The sequence below is a fragment of the Ceratotherium simum genome, chromosome 6 (assembly GCF_057802395.1).
Source record: "Ceratotherium simum simum isolate JZ-2026a chromosome 6, ASM5780239v1, whole genome shotgun sequence".
Lineage (NCBI taxonomy): Eukaryota > Metazoa > Chordata > Mammalia > Perissodactyla > Rhinocerotidae > Ceratotherium > Ceratotherium simum.
The window spans coordinates 16018752-16042732 of NC_141905.1; the positions used below are offsets into that span (position 1 = coordinate 16018752).

Consider the following 23981-nt stretch of genomic DNA (forward strand, 5'->3'; position numbering starts at 1 on the left):
GACCGTGAGGACACCAGGCAGCACTCTCCCGCGCACGGTGGAACCGCGCGGCCCCCCAACCCCGCGGTTCGGCCCGCCCTCCCTCCTCCCCCATTGGCTCGGCGGTTCCACGCGTCACGCCTGCGACGCCGGCGCTGCTCCGGACACGCGAGGCGGGGCAAGCGCGCACGCGCAAGCGAGCAGGTCTTGGTCCGAACGGGGGGAGGGAAGGGGTGGTGTTCCCGGTTTCCCGGGTTACCTGAGGGGGCGGGGGTGGGGAGTTCGCGGTGGCGGTGGCAGCTGCAGCGGCAGCGACGACGACGACTCAGGATTCTCCTGGTGACGGGGAGCGCGCGGCGCTGGCGGCGGCCAAAGAGCAGGTAAAGGCGGCCGCCGGCGCCAGCTGAGGGCTTGGGATACCGGACCCTATCCGTGGCCTGGAGGGAAGGCGGTGTGGGGTGTTGGCAGTCAGCCCGGGCTGGGGGTCGGGGCTGCCTGGCTGAGGGCGCGGGGCGCTCGGCCCGACGCCTGGCCCGGAGCTTCTTCTCCGGCTCCCGGACGTCTCCCCGCGGCGCGGGCCGCCCTTGACAGCAGCTGAACGACAGGCAGAGTTCCGTCTGGCCCCTCCGGACCTTTTCGGCGGCCGCGCGGCCACCCGCCACTAACTTTGGGCCCCCGCGCACGGGGGGCGGAGGTCGAGCAGGCTGGCGGCGATTTGCTGCTGTCTTCAGTGTATTTATTATCCTGTGCCGGGGCCCTACCTCCGCCCCGACCGGGGCCAGGCTAGCGGCTGGACGTCTAGAGTTGACAGCTTTCCGCGCCACCACCCTTGCGATGGCTCCTTGCACTCTTGTCCCGAGGTGCTCGCCCGTCTGTCATGTCCCCCGTGCGCCTTGGTCCGCTGCGTTTTGCCTCCTGCCTGGGACACCCTTTGGCCAGGCGAGAGACTCTCCAGAGGGTCCTTTGAGACAACTGCCGTCTGTCCTGGTCATCATTGGAGGCTGAGCTGAGATGCCCCTTCGCCTCTGGTGGGATTAAACTGTGTAGGAAATGACCCAGGAAGACCCCGGCACCACAGTGTGGAGGCCAACGGGTTGTTTAGTGGTGGAGGGGATAAGCTCAGAGGATTTAAGAAACGCTTCCTATCCCTGATTATTATCCGCTTAAACAAAACAAAACAAAACAAAACATTCCCTGTATGCTCTGCAGACCATAACACACCCAGTGACAGCGCTTGGTAGTTGATGAGATTTATTTTAAGCAGATAGAAAATTTTAAGGGTGTTGAATCTTGTGTTGAATACATTGGTGTTGAATTCGGACCAACGTTTTCTTGAATGTTGAATTCAGCTCTCATTTTCCCTAGGGTTTCTTTAACAGATTGATAGGACAAACTGAATTGGGCTTTTCTTCTTGATGATTCTTGGCTATTATGCTCTGTTACTTTAAACTTCCACACCCAGAAACCTTATGCTAATAAAGATGTTGACTCGGAGCTTTCATGTTATAGATGTAGTTAATTAATATAGAGTGTCTGTTTTAAAGAGCTTTGCAAGTAGCCAGCAACACTTTTTAGTTTTTTTTTTTAACTTTATTTATTTATTTTTCCCCCCAAAGCCCCAGTAGATAGTTGTATGTCATAGCTGCACATCCTTCTAGTTGCTGTATGTGGGATGCGGCCTCAGCATGGCAGGAGAAGCGGTGCATCGGTGCGTGCCCGGGATCCGAACCCTGGCCGCCAGCAGCGGAGCGCACGCACCCAACCGCTAAGCCACGCGGCCAGCCGCCAACAACAGTTTTTTGTTTTTTGGTTTTTTTTTTTGAGGAAGATCAGCTCTGAGCTAACATCCGTGCTAATCCTCCTCTTTTTGCTGAGGAGGACCGGCTCTGAGCTAACATCTATTGCCAATCCTCCTCACTTTTTTCCCCAAAGCACCAGTAGATAGTTGTATGTCATAGTTGCACATCCTTCTAGTCTGCCAGCAACATTTTTTGATGGCTCTTTGCTGTCATCCATATTGTTACTGCAAAGGTTGGAGAATTTGTAGAAGAGAGTCATAAGAAGAAAATGCTTTACTATGTAATTTAATTTATGTAAAAGCAATTTGTAAATTATATAATCATGTATAAATTTAATAAATACTTATTGAGCACCTACTGTGTCCCAAACACTTTTCTAAACAGATAAATATTCCCTCTTTCATGGAACTTAACATTCTAGTAAGGACCTCAGATAATAAACCAATACAGTATGTGCTATGTCAGATAGTTTTAAGGACTAGAGAGAAAAAGCAGGGAAGAGAGAGGATAGGGAATGGAGAGAAGGTTGCAATTTAAGCTACAGGTAGCCAGAGAAGACTTCCTAGAGAGATGACATTTGAGCCCAAGACCAGAAGGAAATGAGAAGGTAATCCCTGCACATCTCTAGGGAAGAGTCTTCAAGCAGAGGGAAAGGCACTTGCAAAAGCTTCGAAGCAGAAGTGTACTTGGCATGTTTGAGGATAGCAGAGAAGCTAATTTGGCTGTGGTAGAGTGAGCAAAGTAAGCCTAGCAGAAATGAAGTCAGAGGTAAGTGGGAAAGGGAAATCAGATTGCGTGAGGCCTTGTAGGCCTTTGTAAGGACTTGAGCTTCCACTCTGAGTGAGAAGGGGACTCATCTTTTTGAATAGAGAAGGGATGTAATCAGACTTGCGTTTTAAAAGGGTTGCTCTGGTGGCTGGATGGGGAACAGACTTTGGGGCGGGGCGGGGCGGGGCGGAGTGGGGTTGGTCAGGAGCAGAAGCAGGGATATCAGTTCGTGGACTCTTGCCGTAGTCCAGGCCAGAGATGATGTAGCTTGGACCAGAGTAGAATTGGTGGAGTGGTTGATTTGTGGATAAATTGAGGGTGGAGTCAACAGGAGATTTAAAAGACACCAGAATTTTGTCCTGAGCAAGTAGAAAGATGGGATAGACGTGTACTGAGGTGAGGTTTATGAGAAGAACAGTTTGGTAAGGAAAAGGTTAGGAGTTGGTTAGAAACAATAATATTAGACATCCAAGTGGAGATTAGTAGTAGTAAACGCTAGTGACTTTGTGTTGAAGACACTTTACATTATCTTGACTATAAAAGAGACTTAAGGGCCAGCCCAGTGGCTTGGTGGTTGAGTGTGCGCTCTCCGCTGCTGGCGGCCCGGGTTGGGAACCCGGCACATGCCGACGCGCCGCTTCTCTGGCCATGCTGAGGCCGTGTCCCACATACAGCAACTAGAAGGATGTGCAACTGTGACATGCAGCTATCTACTGGAGCTTTGGGGGAAAAATAAATAAAATTATTAAAAAAAAAAGGAAAGAGAGACTTAATATTTTCACCCATAAACTGCCAACTTTTTTCCTGCTCATTCTCTTTTTAGTTCTTTTGATCAACCTAGTCATTCTTTTGACCAAATGTAGTTTTGTTTTTATTTGCTTGCTCAGAACATCTGTTTGTTAGTGTCAGTTGTAGAGAAAGCCATATAATCCAGAATTTCAGAGTACCTTTTTAGTTTGTTGCTGTATTTAGCTTAAACACCTTCATCTGATTAATCTTTTTCTGAATTATGTTTAGATGCCTGCCTTAAGTTCAAGAACCTTTTCTAAGCCTCAGAAATCTTGTTATCAAATGTGGCTTCACTTGGCCATTTGTGAAATTAAAATAGAAATGACCTCTATTTTTAATACTTTACTAATAGGTCAGTAATATACAGGGATTATCCTAATTCTTCCGTTTCATTAAAGATGGCTTGAAATAAATGGGCCATCACATGTTAAATGGAGATCTTTTTCATCAAGTTATACAGTATTTGGAGCAATAGAATTTGATCTGTAAAACTTGTATCAAAAATATATCAGGCTCTTAGAATTTAAGGTCTGCCCCTTCCATTAAGAACCCAGGTAATGAGCTAATATTTTTAAGTGGATTTTCAACCTAAATATATCTTGAAAGTATATAAAAATCTCTCAGATTAATAACTAATTATAAACTGATCTTGGAGTTGATGGAGACACTATATTCTCTTTGACACTACTTTCTTTTGCTATTGTTTCTCACCAGTGTTTGTCCTTGTGCCTCTTAATTCTCCTGGCCTTGTTTTATAGTAATTGAGAGAGATACATTTGGAAATTTTGAATGCTTTCCGGGTCCAACTGCTGGGAAGAAAAAAAAAAAAAAACAAAGAAAGAAAAATCTTATCTAATAATATGAAAGAGTAATGCTTAAACTGTGATCATCTTAATTAATCAAGAAAGGAATCAAACACTTTTCCAAAAGGCTAATCATTGTTCCATTCAAATGTGATTCTTTGAAATTGAAACTCAAAATGGATGAGGAAATAACAGAGCTTCTAGCCACTTTAAATGAGTGGAAGAAATAGATGAATGATAAGATAGAGTACTACACATACTTAGAAATGTTTATACAACTGCCGCCACTGGTTTTTAAAAAGTAAAGAGAATAGAAGAATTTTGCCAGAAACCTGAAGAATTGCATATTTTAAATTTAAAAAGGGGCTTGGGGGAGGTGAAGCCCAGAAACTATACATTGAACATCTTGAAACTGATTCCTAGAAAAATTATAGACCAGATTGCCAAACAGATGCTTCATGATTTGTGGTTAGAAAAGAAAGCGCTCATTACTGAGGCCCAGAATTGGTTTTTTGAGAACAAGTCATATTGAGCTAACCTCATGCTCACTTTGCCAAAGATATAATAGTATTAAATAATTTTTGTAGACACCTCACATCTTACAGAGTTCATTCCCATTTATTATTTCATTTAACCCTCACAACATCCCTAAGAGTGTCAGATGAGGAGGGCCCCGACAGGAGGAGCCCTGAGAAGACACAAAGAGGACAGATGTAGGAGACTTTAGAAAGAACTTGCTTAGATATGGGGTAAAGATGAGGGAGGAATCAAAGTGGGCTTTAAGGATTCTAGATTGTCTTACTTGTGAATGGTGATGCTGGTAATTGATCTTAATTTAAAAAATACAGGTGGAGAAGTAGGTTTGGAGACATGAAATTCATCAGTTCACACCACTTTGGTGGAAATAGTTGTTGTATTCTCTGTTGGAACTGAGTCAGACATAATTAAATTTTTAAAAATATATAGATCTGGAGCTCAGGAGAGAAGTCTGAACCAAATAAAAAAGTCTTCATTCATTTAGTAAATATATTCTTTCAAATACTTTTGGTAAGAAAGGGAGGACAGTGGGTGGAAGCTTGAGTGGGGAGATGTGATCAGGGAAGATTTCTTTTTCTTTAAAGATGGAAGTCAGGGACACTTTAGTGGCCTGAGGGAAAGGGGCTGTTGAAGAGGAAAGAAAATTGAAGCCACAAGCGACAGAAGGTGATCAGACATAATCTCAGAGGAAATGGAAGGGTTGGGAACAAGAGCATAGGTGAAAGGGTTACCTTGAGGAAGAGCAGTGATGCATCTTCCTATTTAAAAAAGAAAAGGAAATAGGAAATAAATACAATATAGATAAATATCCAGGATGGCATCTCTTGTCTCTGTGAAGCAAAGTCGTCTGCTGAGATTGAGAAGTAAGAGCATGGGTGGGGGTATGTTTGAGGGGAAAAGAAAAGTTACTGTTGTGATTGGAAAAGGGACTTGACCAGGGACAAGTGACCTAATTGCTTGATAGTGATAAACACCCTTGAAATCACAAATGTAGAAAGAGGCCAGTCAGAATGGTTAAGCAGTTTTCTCCAGCAGCTCCTCATGACATTGCAGAAAGCAAATAGTTAAGCTGAACCTCGATGGGGATTGGAAGGGAAGGTATGATGGAGAACTTGGGTAGGATGGTGGTATGAAGTCAAGAAATTGAAAGTGGTATTGAGGTTGCTAATTGAAGGGCTGATCCATAGGTATCCTGCTTGATTAAGGAAGAAAGCCAGGCCAAGATGGGGCTGATGAATGCGGAGAATGAAGAAGGCGAAGAATCTCAGTGAGTAAGCTGTAGGAGGTAAAGGAGTACTCGAGATGGAAAAATAGGCACATGTGATGTGAGTGTCCTAAATTTAACATTCTGGAGTTGGAAAAATTGCAGGTGATGATAAGGGCCAGAGTATGACCGATGATGGTGGGTAGCCAAGATTAATAGTGCTAATTACAGCAATAGTAATATTAATAAAAGCTATTTATTGAGTACTTTACTAGTCACTATATTAAATGATTTCCATAGGTTATCATACTTATTTTTCACAGTTATCCAGTGAGGCACATATTAGGATCTCCATTTTAAAAAGGAAACTGGGGCTCAGTGAGGTTAAGTAACTTTCCCCAAGACACACAACCAGAAAATACCTGAGTCTTTCTAGCCCCAAAGCCCTTATGCCCAACTACTAAACTGTGCTAGCCTTCTGCAAAGTAGGGGTCATTGAAGAAGATGAAGTCAAAGAGCTCTAAATCCTAGTGTGTTGGGATTAATTCTTATTACAGATAATAGAGACCCCAGAATAATAGATCTTGTGTGGAGAGGAAGACAGGAGTTGTATAATAAAGTTCTCAGTAAATGGAAATGAATGACTCAAAGGTCGGTAGGTGACAGTTATAAACATAGCTATAATATAGCCTTAAACATGGATAAACTGGGATAATAATGATGCCCAAGTCACCTTCGGAAACCAGAATAATACTGACTTGTCTTCCTGGCCTGGGATCTGGGTGTATACGGTGATTTATTAAGAGGAAGAGATGAAGTGATCCCTCTGTGTGAAGGTAGAGGATATGGGAAAGTTTCCTAGCAATAGAACTAGGGTTTCTAAAGGTAGGGAGTAAAGAGTCCAGGAAGGGAGAAGGACTCCTCTAGTACTGCATGAAAAATCAGAAAGGATGGGTGGGCAGGTAGGGTGATCATTTAATTTATTGACCAAACAGGTGTTATTTTGAAAATGGAAAGAATTTCATTAATAATTACTCTGGGAAAACAGGCATAAACCAGGACTGTCCCAGGCAAATGGAGATGTTTAGTCATATCAGTGATAGGTAACCAGAAGAGCTATCGCTTTGGAAAGAGGTTTTGGCTGCTGAGAACGAATGAATTGAGCCCTAAATTAGAGGGGCATGAATAGAGCTTGTTATCCTAAGATTATTCTCTCTAGCCCCATGATACTGCCCTGAAATGTTCTGGGTACATCTTGTTTAATAAGGGTCTGGAGATTTGAAGGAAATTCTGGATTCATCTTTAGATGAAGATTTGGGAGCCATTAACATATATAGGTGATACTTGAAACCTTACAAGTGGATGAGGTTGTGAAAGGAGAACACAAAGAAAGGGAAGTGAGGAGGAGAAGAACACAAAGAAAGGGAAGTGCGGAGGAGGAGGAGAGAATGCAGAGGCTCACCAGTGTGAAGGAGCTGGCAAAGAAGAATCCAGCCAAGGAGACTGAGAAGGAGTGGTCAGAGGGGTAGGAGGAAAACCAAAAGAGATTTGGCATCTCACAAGTCAAGAGAGAGGAGAGATTTAAGAAATGAATGATTAATAGTCTCATATGCTTCATGTTCCTCAGAGAGGTCAAATAAGATAAGGACTGGAACGTGTCCATTAGATTGGATTTGGCAATTAGAAGGTTATTGTTGATCATGGCCTGAGTAGTTTCGGTAGAGGAGTATGGGCAAAAGGCAGACTGCAGTGCACAGAGAAGTGAGGTGAGGTGAGAAGACCACTGCTGGTATAGACTACCCTTGAGTAATCTTGAAAGAGGAGGATGTCAACAGGATATTTTTTCTTTTCTTTTTAAATTTAGGCAGTGGAGAAGCCAATGAGGATGAGGGGTTAAAAACTAGGAGGGAGCTGGAAATCCAACCAATGCCTCCTGGTAATGTCTAGTCAGTAATTTTGTTGTAATCAAAAGAATGAAAGTAAGAGGGATTTACATTTTAAATCAAGTAAGACAAACTTCATTATAACTACAATTTGTCGGAAGCTGGAATGGGTGGGAAGTGTTTATTGAGAGAGAGAATTCCTAATTTGGGTGAAATATTGGAAAGTGATATCTAGACTGTGCACTAACTAGGATTCTATGTTTTTCTTTACTTTTAAGCCTTTTTAAGGGGAATGGTTTAACCATGTCCCACCCCCAAGATTGTTATTGGGATGGTTTGCTATTTTCTAGGGATTTGTTCTTGTACTTATCTCTTTTTTAAAGTTACCTGTGTCTTTGTACTTTGGAATATTTTCTGGTTAAGTATATCTAAATTTTCTGTTGTAGTAGCATTTGATTCTTGGCTGAATTAACTTTTTCTTAGTAATTTCTATTTTTTTAGCAGAAGTGAAATCAAATTTATATGGTCATTTTAGTATTATGAACTTTTAAAGTGTAATAATAGTGTATTAATTTTTTACTTTCTCTTTCCTCTTTAAGATTGCTCTGATTGTGATTTGCTACCATGGAATTTTTATTAGTTCTGTAGTTCACTTGTTTTAGTTCCTTAGATGGAAGAATAATAGTCATAATTGCATACATATTATTTCAACAGCATAATTATTATACTTAGTTTGGATGAGTGTGAAATTAAAACAATGGTAAGAATGATTTCCTCTTTTATTATAATAATGTAGCTTATTTGAAAGAGCAACAAAACATATTTATCAGTTCATAAAATGCATTCATTGTTATTGCTTGTGGGTATTCGTTCATTGAAGTGTGAAATTCATTGTATCCTGGCCAATGGTAAAAGGAGGTTTTACTGGTGTAACTGTAGGACAGCTGCTTATATCTATCAGCCTGCCCTTCTACTACTTTTTAATATTTGCTTATCTAGACTTTATTGGACCTTTAATGCATTATGACTTAGAGTTTATTAAAGATTAAAATCCTTTGCCATTTTCTGGATTTCCTCTTAATGATGCTTCCAAAGACAGGAATGCTGATGACTATTCTTGAAGTTTTTTTCTCCATTAGCCTTATTTAAATATTTTGGGGAATATTTCTAAGTCATACATTCCACACTACTGAAATATATTTATTTTCTCTATGCCTTATTTTTAAAAAGTAGAATTTCAGTAAGGTAGTTTTGATAAAACCTGATTATGCACAATTTAAGGAAACATTTAGAATGTGTAATTTTAATCTTAATCTTGTTGCTTACTATTATACTATATTACTATTTTCTGAATGTTGTACTGTCATAAAAGTTCACAGCCTAAAAGATATTTAGCGATGATCTAGTTTTGTTTTTGGTTTTGTTTAATTTGTATAAGAGGAATGGGGATCAGAAAGGTTAAGCACTTTGCCTGAGATCCTAAAGAGAGTTTGAGGCAAAACGGAAAACTGTGTCTCTTGAGTTTTAGTCTACTATGCTTTTTACTATACCACCAACCTCTGAACATTTTAAATCATTTTAAGAAAGTAATCTCATAGCCAAAAGATACCCTATACACCATAGAAACAATAGTGTTTGTTTCTAGTATGTAATTCATTTATAACTTTAACCCTTTTTCTTTACATGTGTCTGCATTTAGACCACAGTGATAGAAACTAAATTGTGATGATAATCCAGTGTGGTAGAAAAAAATATTAAGTATATGTTGTATTTGAAATGCATTTTCTCAGAAAGTGTTTAATATGTTCTCCTTTTTTATTTCTGTTCTCTATCAGTTCCCAATCCCTATGACCTTCTCTCCTACTATTTATCCATCTTCATGGATGGTTAGAGAGCAATAGATTAAGCAACCGGGTCTCAGCTGGATCTCACTGTGATCTTTCTTGATGTGAAATGTTTTGCAACAGTAAACACATTTGTCTATAATTGACTGCCTCAGCTAAATTGTTTTCTTTAGAAGGGGAGCTAATTTTCATTATGTCTGTAAGAATTACGAAGGAATAAGAGGATACCAGTGCTGTCTACACTTGCAGGGTGTCTTTAGAGCTTGTAAATATCTGTGTTTAGTATTTCTAAAACTTACTTTGCAGAATCTTTTACCTTATCCAAAATATATATTAAAACCTATTGATCATTATGGTGTTGCCATATAAATTATTTTTATTATTTTCATTTCACATTTAGGATAAGGCTCCAAGCTGTGTTTTTAGTGTTTCTTTAGGAGGTATGAAAAACCATCATGTCTACAATTGATTTTGAAGAACTTTTAAACTGTGTACTCTAAATTATAATCTTTAACTTAGGGAAAATAAACATCCAAGATTTTATTGCTGAAATTGTTTGTTTTTAATTAAAAAATTTTGGGTAAGGTTTTTAGGTGTTTCTGTAGCATTTTCCTTAGCACCTTAAGTGCTTGCTGTGGAATGGAGAGATCCTTTTGTAAATGTGCCTATTTATTTCTCAGAGCTTTAGCTGTGGGAAGATTTCCTAAAGGAATTTGAATATTAAAATGTTTTCAGGGCCGGCCCCATGGCCTAGCGGTTAAGTGCGCGCGCTCCGCTGCTGGCGGCCCGGGTTCGCATCCCAGGCGCGCACCGACGCACCGCTTCTCCGGCCACGCCGAGGCCGCGTCCCACATACAGCAACTAGAAGGATGTGCAGCTATGACATACAACTACCTACTGGGGCTTTAAGGGGAAAAAAATAAATAAATAAAAAATCTTTAAAATGTTTTCAAAGTTAGTATTAAATGAATTGGTGTTTGTTTATTGAGCTTTTGCTATTTGTGGCACTGTGTTAGGCACAAATGATTTTTTTTTTTTAGCAAATAAGTCCTGATTTCCCTTCTTAAGGAAAGTATAATCTAGCTTGGAAAGAAACAGTACAATTCTGTAATACAATGCGATGAGTCCTAAGATAGAGGCATGTAGAAAAGTAATTGATTGGTGATTAATGGATTAATGGGAATTTCTGTAGCAGCAGCACATGATTAAAAAAAAATTAGTGAAATCCTGTTGAAAAAGTGTGTACCTTTAGGAGGAATTATGGGGTAGTACAGTGTGTTATGAGATGTGTTGAAAGATTAGAAAGGTTAGATGGTGGAGGGAATTGCGTAGCATGATAATAAGGAGTTGGAGTCTTATTCCCCAGGAATTGGAGTGTCATTTATGATTTTAAGGAATGTGAGTGACATTTTTAGCAGTTGTAGTATTTGGATTGGATGGAAAATAGACCAGGCAGAGTGACCAATTAAGAGGATGTTGGTATTGCAAGTGAGAGAGAAAATGAGGGCCTGAGAGTGCTTAGGCATAAGGTTAGAGGAGAAGGACGAGATTCAAGGTGATGATTATAATAGCTAAACTTCTTGATCTTCCTAAAATCTGCCATGCACTGTGCTATGCATTTTATATGAGTTATCTCATTTAATTTTAATATTCACAACAAATTTAGGTGCTCTTAGGAACTCAGTTTCATAGGTAACTGAGGCTTAGGGAGAGGAGATCGAGTATCCAAGGTCGTAGAGTTAGTGAGGAGCAGATGCAGAGATGAGCCAGCAAACTGTCAAGAGTAAGAATTGACTAGGCCCCTGATGAAGTTCTATTCTGGTTTCTCTTCTGAGTGACTGGATAGAGGCCATTAACTGAAATAGGAATGAGGAAGGAAGAGGTGGTTTGATGGAGGGAGGAGTCAGTGTTTGCTTTGGAGAGTAGAAATTTGTATACAGAATACAGTGAGACTGCCTAGGTCTGAATCCTGCCTCTGACACTTAGTAGCTCTGTGACCATGAGCAATTGCCTAGCCTCACTGTGCTTCAGTTTCCAACATGTGACAAATAAGGATATAATTGTACTTATGAGCTTGTTATCAGGATTAAACCAACTACTATAGTAGAGTGCTGACTATAGTGCCTGATGTGTCGTAATCAATCATTGTAGTTATTAGCTGTTATCATCATCATCATCATCATTATTCTTTAAAAATCCAGAGATCTGTTTTGAAGATGGATGAGCTATTCAGTATAAAACTTATAGCACATTGCTTCTAGCAGGGATATAAAACCAGGGGAGATGATTTACCTGGATAGGCCTTCATAGTTTCTTTTAGTGCAGCCTCGCTATAACCACAGTGTCTCAGAATTTTCCTTTTTTTACGGTGCTCAGGATCAAACATAGGTTCTTCTGAGATATCTGGTTGCCCAATTTGTTTGTTTTAGGGAAAATGAACTGGTTGTTGAAGGGCTTAAGTTTGAGACATTTTGGTGTGACTTCCTCGGAGTTTCCTTTAAAATTCTGCCTTGCTACACTGTGCCTGGGTTTCCTTTATTTCCTGGTCAGTTTTATCATACAAGGAGTCAGGATGACTTCTCCTCTCTGGGCCAGTCACAGGTTTCAAGGCAACTACTATGGAGAATGTTAACCAAGACTTCATGGGCTTGAGGAATGGGGGAGGGAAGCAGGTGCTGATGTTTGTCAACTTCCTGAAATATGAAAAAAATAGTATGTACACTTTTCTGGGGCCATTGCTATCTTAGAACCCACCCCGCACCGCCCCCTCCCCCCAGCAAAACCACTGCCCTTTTTCATTGTTTCTTTATTTGAACAGCACATACAATTCTACATAAATTGAAAATATTTCATTCAACGCAGTTTTGTACTTTGACTTAGCCTAAATGCATAATACAGAATAAAAGTAGGAATAGTACAACCGTTTTTTCCCCATATTATTGGTTAAGGATTATTACAGTCCTGCATTTTTATTATGGAACATCTAAGTCGAGCCAACTTTTACTACTCTTATGTTGCAATTCCAGTTAGAGCTGAAGGTGTTACTCCTTGTTAAAATGTAAATACTTCTTTCTAGGAGGAGCAGAATTTTTTTCCATTCACTTACTTCGTGATGTAAATGAGAAATGTGGAAATATATAGAAAAAGATAACATGAAGCAGTGGAGCACCTTGAGAAATTTGGGGTGGCAGGCTGTATTGCCTGGAGGAATGAAACAGCATAGGACGGAGAGGCGGGATCACTGCCTAATTACAGTTGCACTTAGTCCCAGACCTCATCACTAACGTGCTCTGACAGATAGCTTTCGGAAAGACATAGTTTGGCCGTCAAGAAGGCTCTCAAAAATTTCATGCAGTGTTAAGAATATTGGATAGGAATCTGAAGACCTGGCTGTGAAGTCCTATGACTTCTGGGAAATCTCTTAACCTCCATCTGCCTTAAGTTCTTATCTGTAAAATTTTGAGGGAGGTACTAAGGTCATGTAACTTTCTGAATGTTGATTCTAGAATAGATTCTCATTATCAAATCATTCATAAAATGCAATGTTTTTCTTTACTGGCAATCAACTTGTTACTTACTTTAATGTTAATTGAAAAAACCTCGTTTTGAGTATGGCAGTTACTTATAAATGGTTGTGTTCCAAACGTTCATTTCTAAGGTGGTTGTTTAGAACGTAAATGATTTGCCCTTACAGACAATGTTATATGAAGTGTTTACATCCAGAGTTCTTCTTCTCCGGGCTGGTTAAACTACAATATATTTGAATGTGGCATTGTGAGAGAACCCTGGGAAGAAGGTTTGGGGAAGTGCAGAGATTACCTCATCAAGCTTAACTGGCTTACTCGTTTCCTCACATGCTGCTGCCCTACTTTTCTCGCCCTTCTCTAGATTCTCTTAGCCACCACAAATGGCTTGGAGGCGTGGGAATCCCTTCTCCCCTTGCCTGATAGGCAGGGTACTAGGGGAGAGTGGGACAAAATGTGTTGCTAGCAATTCAAGTTGGAGCTCTGAATTCATTTTCCCATGGGAGCATGTATGACTCAGACTCCATGCGGCCTGGAGTTCAAAGCCTTAACAACATTTCCTTTGTGATACCACATTAGTGTCTAAGGAGCTGGAGACCACAATCCAAGCTTCATAAGGATGTTCCAATCGGATGTTCTTTAATGCAGAATTCAGAAAATCAAGTTCAGTATTTGTCAAGAAGGGCCTGAGCTCTAAACTGCTATAATCTAAACGACTGTTGTAATTTCTTTTGAAGTTAATTGGTTCAATGAAAGTTGAACATCCCCCCAAGTATGGTGAATTATCAGTAATTACGGGATTGTGATTTGTCTTGTGGAAGTATTCAGTTTGTGAAACCATTTGTCTTATTGCTAAAGTGGTTTTTATGGATTCTCTCATTCTGTTATTTAATTTAGAACTTTGTTAGGGTGACATATCCTTCCCTAATCCACATTTTATTTTATTTTGTTTTTTGCTGGGAAAGATTCACCCTGAGCTAACATCTGTTGCCAATCTTCCTCTCTCTTTTTTTTTCCCCTCCCCAAAGCCCCAGTACATAGTTGTATATTCTAGTTGTAAGTCCTTCTTGTTTTTCTATGTGAGCCACCACCACAGCAGGGCTACTGACAAACAGGTGGTGTGGTTCCACGCCTGGGAACCAAACCCAGACTGCCAAAGTGGAGCGCGCTGAACTTCAACCACTAGGCCATCAGGGCTGGCTCCCTAATCTGCATTTTAAATTCCAAGAATTTTATGAAAACACACATTAAAATATATTTTAATTTTTCATATTCAATGACTATCAAATTTTACTTCAATTTTCTCAAGAGAATATTTACTATCCACTATAACATAGGTTGTAAAGATGCTTATTTAATAAAAAAAATGTGGTATCTAAATAATATCCTAATGAACTTTCTGTTTTAAGTCTGTGGTTGGGAATCATTCTAGTGGTTATTATTTAACACATCTAGTATGACCAAAAATTTACAAGGTAAAGCTTGGACTAACAGATATTTGCTTGCTTAAATATTGAATAATTTAATTCAGCTCATGTGCCTTAACTAGCTTATTCCTTAGAGAGAATTCTGTTAATCTGAACAAGGTTAGGTCATAGTCTCTTCTCCCCTCCCCCATCCAAGTTTCCTGCATTACAAACATATAGCTCGGTGTTATAGTTACAGAAGTTTGTAGAGAGAGATTTTTAAATCTTGTTTCCAGGTGTACATATTGCAATCTAGTGGGCTTGAGTAAAGGTTCTGGATAACATTTACAGATAATATTTAGTGTTAAGGAAACTTCTTTGCCCATTGTCTAATTTTTAGTTGACCTAATAGAAGAAGAAAGGCTATGTCTCCTAAACTTGGTTATTTTAGTTCTAATTAGTTAGCTCTAAAAATATCATATAACTCCAAGACAACTGTCATGGGACCTAACCATGGGACCTTGGACTTTACTTTTTGTCACCTGTAGAATGTAGGAGTGGAGACCATGATGTCTAAAGTTTCTGCCATTGTGAAAATGTATGATTCTAACTTATTTGTGTTCATTCCTTTACTCATGTCATTTATGAAGCGGTATAAACAGTGTTTTTTTTCCTCCTAAGGTTTTTTGCTTTTTAGTGATGTGTTGCAAAGAATATATGAAATCTTTGGGAACGTCACTAATCAGTCTATAATCAATATATATTGAACTCTGGAGAGGTGGGATTTAGCATAGTTAAGAGTCTGTATCAACCAATCTTTGTTTTCAAGAAGACTGCTTCAAATTGTGGCAGATTCTGATTCAACAGAATTCATTGAGTACTTACTATTTGTACATTATTTTGTTTTATTCTCACAATAGTTCTCTGATTTATAGCAGTCTCCTCCTTTTTTGGTACATAATATGTTTCTGAAAAATATTCTTTCCGTCGGTAATTTCTCTAATACTATTGTAATAAAGAAACTTAGGCAAGTACATAGTATTACTTTGAAATGGAGTTTACCAGGATTTTTGGCATTTGGTGAAAGATTAGAAATTGAGTCCTTCAGGTGTTACTGTTTGATGAGGAAAAAGTATGCTTTCTAATCAGGCTATAAGAATAAAGTTCATTATTATAACCTTTTTTCTTGTCTTTTTTCTTTTTTTTTTTTTTTTTTTTTTTTAAAGATTTTATTTATTTTATTTTTTTCCCCCCAAAGCCCCAGTGGATAGTTGTATGTCGTAGCTGCACATCCTTCTAGTTGCTGCATGCGGGACTCGGCCTCAGGATGAACGGAGAAGTGGTGCCTCGATGCGCACCCGGGATCCGAACCCGGGCCACCAGCATCGCAGCGCGCGCACTTAACCACCAAGCCACAGGGCCGGCCCTTGTCTTTTTTCTTTACTTCTTTTCTGTAGAAGTTATAAGGTAGGGAAAAGGCAAAAAAAAAAAAAAAAAATACAGGTGCTCCCTGCTTTTATTTTCAGTGGCTCTTTGGAAACTATATCATCATAAAGCAGAACATCAGCGCTTCCCCAAAACTGTTCTGTGAGGAGAGGTTGCAGTGATCTCTTTCTTCTTCCAGATGTCGCTCTCTGTTCTAATATGTTCAGCTGGTGCTGAGCATTTAAAAAGAACTGTAACATTTACCGAGACTATTTACTGATGTTATAGAATCTGTGAAGATCCACGTATCCACTCTGTGGGCTAGACATTTTACGGAAAAGGAAGCCAGACTTCATACAGTTCTCTGTGACTGGCTAGTAATTGCTAGAATCCCCATCTCCCGCCTTTGTTTTCACCACTGTCGCAATGCTGACTATTTGACTATTCAGAACAGATTCAGAAAGTAGCGAAAATAGAATGAGTAAGCAGATTAGTAAATATTTTTTGAAATATTTATTGAATAAATAATAAATATTGGTTGAATTAATGAATGAATTAATGAATTAGTGAAAAGGGAACTGTAGCACAATGGATTCTTCTCTTCTTATCACCATGGCCACTGGCTATTTGATAGTTTTTGAGGAGGAAACTTGGTGACCTAGGGAGCACTTCTTACCCTATTGTTAAGCTTTAGATTTTATTTTCAATGGTAAATGTAATGTTAGTGGTAGCACTGACTAAAATGCAAAAGTGGCAAGGTATTAAAAAATGTCTAATCTCACTCATATGTGGAATATAAACCAATACATGGACAGAGAAAACTGTATTGTGGTTACCAGGGGCAATGGGGGTAGGAGGTGGGCAGAAGGGGTGAAGGGAGACATGTATATGGTGATGGACAAACAAAAATGTACAATCAAAAATTTCACAATGTTGTAAACTATTAAAACATCAATTAAAAAAATGTCTGAAAGCGAAGACTATATGTAGTAATGACTTGGTGTAGGGGGCAGGTGAAGTACTATATATGAAGAAGATAAATGTGTGAAAATCCACAAGACTGAGGGTGGTAGCTTAATTCTGTGATGTTTTGGATAATAGGTTGTGGAAATTAATCACAGAACCGGAGCAGAGCTAAGATATCAAAGTCAGTTATCCAAATGTCTGTGGGAAGTCTCACTCAGTAAAAGCAGAACCACTATTGACTTGTTTTATTGACCATTTCATTTCCAGAACGTAAGGGAAATAATCAAGGGAGCTGACTCTGAGCCTAATTTTGACTCACTATGATGGCTTAATTAGATAAGTGAACATAATGGGAATCCTGAGAGAAAGGCCATGTCATTCATTCAACAAATTCAACAAATGACTGAATGCCTTCTATGTGCCATGTACTATTCTAGATGCTATAGATTTAGCAGTAAATGCAACAGACAAAATTCCTGTCATCAAGGAGCTTTCATTTTAAGAGCTTACAATGATCTGTTGTCCGAAAAACTAGCCTCATGGTTACTTAACTGCAGTGACCTTAAATTTCACTTCACTTCAGACACTTACCTGCAGGGTCACACTCTGGATGTTGTCATCATCTGTAACTGTTTCCAAAATCTAAAAATTCCCTTATTCTTCATTGCCACATTTTCTGTTCTTCAATCTCATAGAGATTGATTAGCTATATTTCTCCTCGTGTATCAACATTTGCCTGGCCTCTTTCTCTTTCCTACCCAGTCTGTATCCCATTTTTGACCATATGGATTGTTCTCTGACCTGTACCCGTGATTCCTTTCCACTTGTGCTTCTGCTGCCTCCACCCACCAAAACTCCCATTTCTAGATCAGTGATACAATCTGCATTCTCTACTATTAGATCAAAGCAGCTGAATCCTGCTGGAGAATCTCAAATATCTAGAAAATTGATACCACCAGAAAGTCATGGTTTTCAGCCTCTGCTGAGCTCTCAACCCACCGGGAAATCCTTTTATTTATCCTTGGCCACTACTCTCTCCATCCTTGTTTTCTTGCTTCTCATTTTGCATTTTGACACCAAGCTGATTGTAATTCTCTCGGGAACTTGACTTGAGCTGCTCTTTCTGTCTGTAATGCCTTTCTTCCCTCCTTTTCTCCCTTTACTTGTTCAACTTTTGCTCAAAGATTATCTCCTTCATGAAGCTTCCCTGACCACTCAAATTGGGTTCAGTTCCCCCTCTCAGTACACAATACCCTGTGTATTATTTGCCTTTGCCACCATAATGTGATCTTCTTGGGGGCAGAAACTGAGATTACTTTACATTTTGTATTCTTAGTGCCTGGCACGAAGTGGGTGTTTAGTAAATGATAGCCAAATGAATAAATAATAAACAGGAAGAGGAAAATGAAGCAAAGCTGGGATATAGAGAATTAGAAATACAGAGTTCCTCAATTTCGAAGAAAACATAGGTAAGATGCCACAGCAGGGAAGGTGGTTGTAAGGTGGCCATAGACAGGGTCTTTAGTGAACAATTGGAAATCAAATGTGAAGAAAAGGGAGAGGTAAAGTGGCCAAATGAACTCAGATTTAAAAATAACGTGCAGACGTAGGAAAGAGGGATATGAAACAAACAAAAAAAGATATAGATATATATATCTCATATAAAAGAGGACCTAAACCCTAGGAGAATAATGAGCTGAGGTTCTGAAAAAGGTTAAGGCTGACCTTTTACATTTTATATGTAAAAAACAAATAGTACATTCTTTTAAACCAACTGTCCTTATAATCAAATACAGAGAGTAAGTTAAACTTCTCAGCTTCTATTTTGTTTCTGTCTTTTCTGACATGAAGAATGATCTACACACAGACTAATAAGGGTGGAAATAAGAATAATAAGAGGATAAAATTTAAGCCCAAGATTGGGGAGGAGTTTCTACCAGAACCACTGGCTGCTCTAAATGAGTTCACATCTCAGGTTCAGATTCTGAGAAAATTTGTTAATGTCATTGCTGAACTAGTAATCTTTTAATGATTATGGTGAATTTGAAAACTTTTAAAGACTGTGGAGGGATAAAGTTCCAAAATTATAAAAAAGAACGTAGATTCCATTGATCTTAGTGAGCTTGATGTTACTTCCACAAAAGATTCTAGAGATCATTTTAAAAGATCTGCAAATATTTACAGAAGGAAACAATGAGCAGTAAGGTTATGGGGTTCTCTAAGAATAATTCATTCCAGATAACCCAGTTTCCACTTTAGACAGGGATGCTACATGTGCAGATTAGGAGAATGCTACAGCTGTAATATGTCTAGATTCCCATAGTGTGTTTGACATCGTCTATTCTATCATTCTGCTCTGGGAGACATGTTGGAGAATTGGACTGTAGTATATAGGTTCAGTTATTGAACAATAGAACTCAATCTTAGTTGCTTATTGGCAGCCTCGTGGGAAGTCTCAGGCGCTGCTGTTTTTGACCCTGTTCCACTGGTCAGTTTAACACCTCCTCCCACTTCTCACTCTCAGCTAGTAACCTTGCAGTTTATTTCCCTGAAAAAATAGAAGTATCCAAATTGTGGTCCTTTCCGTGCCAGATATGCTAATCTTCCTGCATCTGTACTCAGGTACTCTGTCATCCTTTTTATTCCTTTAGATGAACTGTCACTGTTCCTAGCATTTGTACATTGGATCCTCTTTATTTTGCCTACTCTTTGTTCCTGGAATTATCTCCTCTCATTCTAATTTTTCATCTATTTTCCTTTCTCTGTTGCAGAAACATACTATACAAACATGCTATAATATCTCAGCTTACAAGCATGCTATAATCTCTCTCTTTTTTTTTTAAACCTCCCATATCCCATGTCTCCTTCAATCTAACACCCATATCCTTGCTATCTTTTATGGCAGAACTTCTCAAAAGAGCTGTCTAAACTCCTTGCCTCCATTTGCTTACCACTCTTTGCTACTCCACTGAGGCTATTCTTGGACAAGTTTGTCAGTAACTTCATGTTGCTAAATCCAGTGGCCAGTTCCCAGTCTTCATCTTACTCAACCTCTCAGCACTATTTCCTGTTTCAAGCTTTCTTCACCTGGTTTCTGGGAGGCACCACTCTCCTGATTTTAATTCTGCCTTACTTGTTCTTTCTCAGTCTCCTGTGCTGGATTCTCCTCCTCTCTCTGACTCAGTGAAGCTAACCCCAAGGCTCAGTCCTAGAATCTCTGCTCCGTTATACTTGTTCTCTAGGTCCCCACTGTTCAACACTGTAGCCACTAGCCACAGTTCTGTCATTGCAGAAAGTTCTGTTGGACAGCACTGCTCAGGGTTATTTCATCCATCTACTCCCATTAAAATATATCTATATGCTGATAACTCCCAGATTGATTCACTAAGTTTCAGCCTCCCCACCTGAACTCCAATTTGGTATATAAAAATGCCTACTTGATATCCTTTACTTGGTTTCCAAGACACCTGTCAAACTTAACATAGCTAAAACTGAAGTTTATTTTCCCTCCCATCCTGCTCTTCTGTCAGTCTTAACTATCAGTAAACAGTGCTATTCTTCACACAGGCTTGAAAAAACCTTGTGATCTTTTTTTTGGTCGGGGCAGGGAAGGCTGGGCAGGAAGGAGACTTCCATTCTTAGGGAGAAACAGTTCCAGGGGAACACTTCTATTTCCTCTTTCCACACCTTACTTCAGTCCCTGAGATGTTGCAGTGACTTTTCTCACTCTTTGTAGTAATTTTTAACTTCTCTTTCTCTTGCACTCAATATCCAATGCATCAAACATATGCTAATCTCAAAGCCCTGGAATACTCTTTTCCTGGATACCCACATGGCTCATTTTCTTACTTCATTCAGGTTTTTGCTCAGATATCACCTCTTCAGACATTTCTTGTCCACCCTATCTAAAATAGCATTCCTGTCGCTCTGTACCCTCATTCTGTTCTACTTTATTTTCATAACATTTAGCACTACCTGACATAACAATATGTTTGTTTTTTTCTGTCTCTACTCTACTAGAACCCATGAGAGTAGGGATTTTATTTTTGCTTTGTACCCAGTGCCAAAAATAGTAGCTAGCATATAGTATATGGTTCAATAAACATTTGTTGAATTAAATATCATATTGATGAAATTTCAGATGACATAAAACTAGGAGGTGTAGCTAATACGTTGTCAGTTTTTTACATTTTGTTTTGGCCATTCATATTTTATACTTTACCAGTCACCAGTATTAGAGAAAGTGAAACCTGTTATTTTTCTCAGAAGGTCATTTATATGATTATAGGCATTTAGTTATTATGCTTTTTATATATAGTAAATTTTAAGACAATAAAAATTTTGGTAATATTGTTGGGAGCAAGTTTTATTTATTATGATGTTATAACAATAGTTGTATTAGCAGTTGAAAATTATAGTAATGATGATTTTTTTTTTCTTTGCTGAGGAAAATTCGCCCTGAGCTAACATCCATTGCCAATCTTCCTCTTTTTTTAGTTGAGGAAGATTCGCCCTGAGCTAATATCTGTGCCAGTCTTCCTCTATTTTGCATGTGGGTTGCTGCCACAGCATGGCTTTGATGAGTGGAGTAGGTCTGCACCCAGGATCCGAACCCATGAACCCAGGCCACCGAAGTGGAACATGCCAAACTTTAACTACTCGGCCATGGGGCTGGCCCCAAATGATGATTTTTATATTTGGCATTATAGCTATAAAGTGCAAAAAAGTAATAAGACAGGGTCCCTGGCCTTAAGGAACTCGTGACCTGGGGGTAAGACAGTCGTCGTATAGATAAGTAACTGCAGGGTGTCCATGTGGTTTGGAAACGGAGGCAAATATGTATAATGCCCTAAGGAATCTTCAGTCTATTAAAAAACTGTACTTCCAGATTTTACGGACACTCAGTATAATATAGGGTGATAAAAATTAGAATATGGCTATGTATAAAGAGTGATGGCAGAGTAAAGGAGGACACAGCTGATTATACTGGCAGATAGAACTATGATCTTGGGGAGAGTGAAACTCTATGAATATCCAAGCTGGGCTTTGCAAAATACAGAAATAGAGAAGCCATGCCAGTTTAAGAGCATTAGAGAAATCCTTCAGCTTAGTCTAGAAATGTCCCTTGATAAGAGAGAAAAACAGACGATCCAGTTGTCTGTCAGCTTTCACTTCTAATGGCCGTGCTGAGTTAGCTGGAATCATTGTAGCATCCCAAGATAGATGTCTCCACCTTGTAGTAGTCCAAGCTAGAGGGTGCTAGTAGTCAGAGCAATTAATACAATACCATGTTTATGCTCATAATTTGATTGATAATTTCTCCTTCCATAATTTTAGAGTTAAAAATATATGGATGATTTTGATTAGCTGAGGAGGCAGCAGGTGCAGGTATAGAAGTTGTATTGACAGTCCATTCCAGGGCTGTTCCATTTGTTTGAGCAGTTGATGCGCTGGCCGCTAGTGCTTGGCCTGTAGAGTGGACTCATGGGACTGAAATCTAGCCTGTGCTTTGATAGCTGTGTGCCTGATGTGGGGCTGCACCAGCCTGGGAAGAGGTATTTTTTCCTAATTCACACAAAACCCTGTGTAGTCTAATAGCAGCGATGTCCCATTTCTTGCCTATTTTATCCTCAAGTGCCTAGAATAGTGTGTTACGAGAATTATTTGCCAAACTGAAAGGAATTCAAGACAGTTCTCTAGATTTGAGCGTTTTGAAGCAATTAAAGATCATTCTGATTTAAAAACTTGTTCAAAATAAACCTTCATGTTTGCCTTGTAACTGTAATAAGGAAATACTTTGCATGCCTCTGCCTTGTAAAAACTATGGAGAAGGGGAAAATAGCTAACTAAAGAGAAGCATCTTGTTGCTATCCCAGAAGTAGGAATTTATCCTCTACTATTCTAGAAAACTGGCGGTCTAGTGGTTAAGATTTGGCGCTCTCACCACCATGGCCCGGGTTCATTTTCTCCCAACACCACCCATCTGTTGGTCGTCACACTGTGGCAGCTGAGTGTTGCTGTGATGCTGAAAGCTATGCCACCAGTTATTTCAAATATCAGCAGGGTCACCCATGGTGGACAGGTTTTAGCAGACTAAAACAGACTAAGAAGAAGGACATAGCCACCCACTAGGTGGCCATGAAAACCCTGTGAATAGCAGTGGAGCATTGTCTGATATAACGACGGAAGGTGAGGGGATGGTGTAAAAAGATCAGGCAGGGTTCTGCTCTCCTCTACGCAAGGTCACTAGGAGTCAGAATCAACTCTGCTGGTACTAACAACAAATTTTAGAAATAGCCTTCATTGTATTGTACACAAAAGATTAATTCATTTAAAAAATTCAACAAGGGTATGAAATTTGGTGGTGATTTATTCATTGTTTAGGGTTTTCTGAGTTCATATATATCTTCAAATATCTTTCACTCTTAAGGAGAGTAATAACTTGGCTGTCCATGGTATGTAGATGATATTCCACTGCCTCCTAGATTCCAGTATTAAGAAGACTGATTCTCCGTTTATAGTTAACTGGTGATTTAGCTGGAGGTTGTAAGTTAGGAGTTGGGAGAGGAGGGGTAGAGAGCTACAATCAAGTTGCCTTGTTCAGATCAAATGTGTTCCAAACCCCTTCTCTCAAGACTCCATTCTTGAAACTATAGGCATTTTTTAGTGTGCTCTTTAGATTCAAAAAATTCATTGGCTGTTTCATACATCAAATAGACTGGCCAGTGGTTTTTATGTCAGAACTTTATTTGTTAAAATTATTTGTGTTTTACTATTGCCATTAATATGTTTGTATTTTTTTTTGTAGGTGAAGCTTTATTCTAAGAATATTTGTTTCATCTAGTTCAAGAGCTCAAATTATAAACACTCTAAATGTTACAGAAGTGTTGAAAGATTGGTAAGTATTTAATGTAATAAATATTAGGAGTCAGGATACGTGGTTCAGTCTAAGGCTCTGAAACTACATAGTTTTGTGACATGAATTAAACCTCAAGGTGAAAACAGCTAAACTTCCCATTAGTAGAGATGGATATATAAATTGTGGTTTATTCAT

The 23981-nt window shown here is 39.2% G+C and overlaps 1 protein-coding gene across 1 annotated transcript in view; it reads left to right on the top strand.

The window, feature by feature from the left end:
• The first annotated feature begins 260 nt into the window (after nt 1–260).
• LYST (lysosomal trafficking regulator) overlaps nt 261–23981 on the top strand; it is a 184821-nt gene continuing 161100 nt past the window's right edge. Inside the window, exons 1-2 of the mRNA XM_087431920.1 lie at nt 261–359; nt 23736–23825. The gene's annotated coding sequence lies outside the window, so the exon portion shown is untranslated. The remainder of the gene's footprint in view (nt 360–23735; nt 23826–23981) is intronic.